The sequence below is a fragment of the Vigna umbellata genome, chromosome 9 (genome assembly GCF_029865625.1).
Source record: "Vigna umbellata cultivar VRB3 chromosome 9, Vumbellata_1.0, whole genome shotgun sequence".
Lineage (NCBI taxonomy): Eukaryota > Viridiplantae > Streptophyta > Magnoliopsida > Fabales > Fabaceae > Vigna > Vigna umbellata.
In genome coordinates, this window is record NC_142173.1 from 40829986 (window position 1) to 40835566 (window position 5581).

Genomic DNA, 5581 nt, shown 5'->3' on the forward strand with positions numbered 1-5581 from the left:
GTTGGACGAGACAAAACCATACTCTCAGGACGTTCACTACTGATCCAGGTAAGGGAAGCTTATTAATTTAATTGATACTGTATGATGTATGAAAGCATGATATGAACTGTATGCAAGAGACGTATGCTGATTGATTTGTTATGAATGATTGCTGTTATAATAAATATGATATATGTTGGTTGAACGTTATGTTGATTATTGATAATTATGAATGATTAATGTGAATCATATAAAGTTTATAAATTGATATTGATATGAAGCATAAAGTATGAAATGATATGTTGAAAATTTGGATCTGTAATAGATGAAAAATCTGAATGTAAATTACTCCCTATGATAAATTACGCTCGTCATCGTACGGTCTTATACCGTTCGGTTTCCTAGTAAGTGACTTAAAATGGAATTCTTTCATTCGGAAAGAATTCTAATCGAGAACGAGCGTCCTTTTGGGAAATACTATGTTTGAGCGTTCGGCTCATCATAGTGGTACCATATACCTTAAATTGAATAATATTATTTTACACTCTTATACTTTAAGATAAGTAGCGCTCGGTCTTATACCAAGCGTTCGTCCTAAATAGCGCTCGGTCTTATACCAAGCGTTCGTCCCAAATAGCGCTCGGTCTTATACCAAGCGTTCGTCCTAAATAGCGCTCGGTCTTATACCAAGCGTTCGTCCTAAATAGCGCTCGGTCTTGTACCTAGCGTTCGTCATGAGTGGTGCTCGGTCTTATACCAAGCGCCCTCATTATTGAATACCCACTTTGATAAATAGCGTTCGTTCAAGTAGTATCATATTTTCCTTTCCTCACGTCCGTTCAATTACTAGCATCGGTCTTCCGTATGCGAATTACTACAAAGATAGTTCTAAATATTCTTGACTCTCCTTCTTACATTGGATCTGGTCTAAGGTCTTCATAATGAAATTTTCTTTAAGTAACAGTGTACATCCAAACGAGTCAGTTCATTTAACTGACCGAACAGATAGTAACGTTCGTTATATATTTCCCCGTTCATTCAGTACCTTTCTCTGGACGTTCGTCCTAGTTCTTCAGAGGACTGAACGTTCGTCATTTTATGCTCTTAAATCTAAAGACGAAAATGATGATAAATTATAAGAACTTAAAGTGTGAACACTATATTGAGTGATTATATGATATTGGATTTTGGACGAGCGTTCCAGGGAGGAACGACTCATATATATTGATTGTGGAATTTGGTAAAGTATGACTGTGGTTATGCTAATGCTGGCTTGGTCCATCCTGATATTCCGTGATACTCATCTTCACGTAGAGGAGAGTAGTTCATGTGTGGGAATGGCAGGAGGTTCTATTCCTTAGGGGTACTTTGGATAGAGCTAACCTCGAGTGGCAGCTGTTGAGTGTATCCCAGTTACTACATCACTCGGGTGCAAGGACGCCTGTAGCTACACAGATTCATACAGTCCGGACGGTCTGTCTAGTACTATATATATATATATATATATATTTCTCTATGTTAAGTTACATGTTGTGTGTGAATTGAAATGTTAAATGTATATGTTGATGTATGAATTAAATTATATAAGCTTACCCTTGCGTTTTCCTTGTGTTGTCTATTGTCTATGTACGTTCGTCCTGTCCTTGCAATGATCATCCGTGTGGATGTGAGCAGAAGGCGAGGCCACACTGGAAGACGTCATCGAAGAAGAGAACCTGGTTGAAGTAGAAGTCAAGGCCGAGCCTTAGACCGCTCGTTCACTTTTTAGCTTAATTGTTAGTTTTTTTATGACGTTTGGTTGTTTAATTTTGTAAAGCCGTTCGTTCTAGACATTCACTGTTTCCGCTTCGTACATGTTAATTCTGTATATAAGCCGTTCGGCTTTTGAACCTCGTTATTAATGTAAAGAACTGCATTGTTTTACTGTTAATTGTAATTAATTCTGAGTTATGGTAATTACTGTATTTTGGGATGTTACATTAGTGGTATCAGAGCAGTTTTGTTCTTTAAGGACACTGTAGGTTATGATTACACTGTGTTTTTGCTGTGTGCTTATCGTGTGTTTAATGAGTTATTGTTTTTAACTCTTGAACATAACTAACGTTCGTTTTTCTCTGGTCCAGAGAACTAATGGCGCCTAGACTCCCTCCTCCACCACAACCAAACGACCCTGATGCACCCAACAACGCTAGGTTGTTGGAGACAGTTATTGAAAGACTCCAACAACAAAATACCACCCTAATGGAGCATAACGCAGCTGCTCTACGTAGTCTAGAGGCCGCACGCGAAAACTCTGAGACTACTCAAAGGCAGTTGATGGAGATCATTGCTGCCACCAGAGGTACGCCTGGAGCTTCCTCTTCAAATGCTAACCGTCCAACCGAGTGGAGTTTGGAGAGCTTTTTGCAACACCATCCGGCCAAGTTTAGTGGGAAGTGCCTCCCGGATGAGAATCAACAGTGCAATGAAAATAAAAATTGAGAAACAATTGAATAAAGTTTTGAAACCGTAAATTGAAAACTGACAGAATGGAAATTGCACTTAACATGAATTAAAATTCAATACATTGAAACTAGAAAATTGAAACACATTGTATAGTATAAAATATTAACCGAGTGGTTACAAACAACCAACCGGATGTTCAGGTAATCTGTTTATATCTTATTCTGTTTATATTTTATTGGGCTTATATCAGCTTAGGATCCATGAGGTAAATTATTAATACAAAGCCAGGGCCAAAAGCCAGGTACGTTCCACTTACTCTACATGACTCTCAAATACTCAATAGTGATAACCATTCACTAAATATTCAACCAAGAGCCGAGGCTCTTCAAATCACACGCCTAACTTGGGCGTCGGAGTACCTTTTGCAGGTACATCCCCCTCGTCAAGAGCGAGACCGATCGGTTTGCGCCAACACCGACCGGCCAACAAGAGGAGTTTGGAAGCGAGCGAGCGGCCCAGACGCGTCAGCAGGTTAGTCTCTCGGTCCCTAAAAGTATCCACCGAAACATTTTGGCGCCCACCGTGGGGCCGAGCGGCAAACCCAAATGGTGACCACGAGGAGCATGGAGGAAGAACAACACACCAGAGATTTGATAGCGCAGATGCAGGCGCAAATACAGGCATAGGCCAGAACCATACAAACACAAACACACGCACAACAAGAGATGCAGCGAAGGCACACAGAAGAAATTGCAATGTTGAGAGCAGAGCGAGGTCGTGCCGAACGATCAGCTCAACACTCGGAGTCCATAGCCGATCGGGGTAACAATGATAACGCTGGAAGTCATAATCAGCAGCCATCTCGGCATACTGACCCGAACGATCGGGGAAGAAGGGAATCATCCCCCTTACGAACCGATCGGCCCTCCAATCTGCTCCCTTTCACTGCGATCATCATGCAAACTCCAATGCCAGAGAAGAACCCTCCTGTATTGGATAAGTATGATGGCTCGACAGATCCCGACAATCATCTCAGGATTTTACACCAATGCAATGGTGTTCTACACGGACAGTGATCCGGTTATGTGCAGAGTCTTCTCCTTATCACTCAAGGATGAAGCATTAGAGTGGTATAACACTCTTCCCCCAAACACAGTGGATTGCTTCGCCACTGTGGAAAACCTTTTTAAAAGGCAATACGCCTCCAATCGTAATCAGGAGGTAACGCCAGCGGAATTGGTAAATACTAAACAGGAAAAGGGAGAAACTTTGAAGGCCTTTATGAAAAGGTATATGGAAACTGCACGACGAGTCAAAGAGGTAAGTCAATCTTTTATCATCACCAATTTGCCTTCCTGTCTAAAACCAGGATACTTTGCTGAGAAATTGTATGCACGACCGCCAAAAACAATGGAGGAGCTCCAAGAACGGATAGCCGAATTCATCCGCATGGAGGACATGCGAATTTCACAACGAAAGCGACAACAAGAAACTGAGGCAAGTGGAGGGAGAAAGGACGGTAAACGACCGTTCGGCAATAATGGTAAAAGCGGGGAGCTTTCCCGAACATTTAAATTTAATCACTATACACCCCTCAACACACCTAGGGCAAAAGTTCTTGAAGAAGCTCTAAACGCTGAACTTCTCACACTCCAAACGAAGCCATCTCCAAGATACGCAGATGAAAGGAAGAGTTGTCATTTCCATCAGAATCGGGGGCATACCACAGAAGAATGCATTACGCTGAAAAACGAAATAGAACGTCTCATTCGGGCAGGACACCTCCGTAATTACATACAAGAAGCAAGAAGAAGTCCTGAACGAGCGTATCGGAAGAACGAACGCAGGCGAGACTATAGTCGCAGTCCTGCTCGTCATCGTGAACGATCGGTTCGCGGAGTTATAAACTGAAGATAGCAATCCAAATATCTATTTAATGTCATCTTTAAATTTTTGATTTAGACTTTTGTTATTAAACTTTCGTTGTGCAATGAATAAAACCGAGCAATTCACGCTCGATCATTGGTTACCAATTTCGATCAAGAATTTCAGCCAACAGAGGTAAAACCCTCTCAAAGCCGAACGGTAAAGCCCGTTCCCTAGGAAGCACTCCTAGGTCGAAGACCGAGCGGTAAATCCCCCTCGGGAGAGAGGTAAAGCCCTCTCAACGACGAACGGTAAATCCCGTTCACTAGGAAACACTCCTAGCTCAAAGCAGAGGTAAAACCCTCTCAAAGCCGAACGGTAAAGCCCGTTCCCTAGGAAGCACTCCTAGGTAGAAGACCGAGCGGTAAATCCCCCTCGGGAGAGAGGTAAAGCCCTCTCAACGACGAACGGTAAATCCCGTTCACTAGGAAACACTCCTAGCTCGAAGACCGAGCGGTAAATCCCCCTCGGGACAGAGGTAAAACCCTCTCAAAGCCGAACGGTAAAGCCCGTTCCCTAGGAAGTACTCCTAGGTCGAAGACCGAGAGGTAAATTCCTCTCGGTTCCTGTTGAAGGACGAGCGGTAAATCCCGCTCGGGTAATGTCGAAGGTCGAGAGGTAAAACCCTCTCGATAAATGTCGAAGACCGAGAGGTAAATTCCTCTCGGTTCCTGTTGAAGGACGAGCGGTAAATCCCGCTCGGGTAATGTCGAAGGTCGAGAGGTAAAACCCTCTCGATAAATGTCGAAGACCGAGAGGTAAATTCCTCTCGGTTCCTATTGAAGGATGAGCGGTAAATTCCGCTCGGTTAATGTCGAAGGCCGAGAGGTAAAGCCCTCTCGGTTAACGTAGAAGACCGAGAGGTAAATTCCTCTCGGTTCCTGTTGAAGGCCGAGCGGTCAATCCCGCTCAGTTAATGTCGAAGGTCGAGAGGTAAAACCCTCTCGACAAATGTCGAAGACCGAGAGGTAAATTCCTCTCGGTTCCTATTGAAGGACGAGCGGTAAATCCCGCTCGGTTAATGTCGAAAGTCGAGAGGTAAAACCCTCTCGACAAATGTCGAAGACCGAGAAGTAAATTCCTCTCGGTTCCTGTTGAAGGCCGAGCGGTCAATCCCGCTCAGTTAATGTCGAAGGTCGAGAGGTAAAACCCTCTCGACATATGTCGAAGACCACGAGGAACGTTCCTCTCGGTTCCTGTTGAAGGACGAGCGGTAAAACCCGCTCGGTTA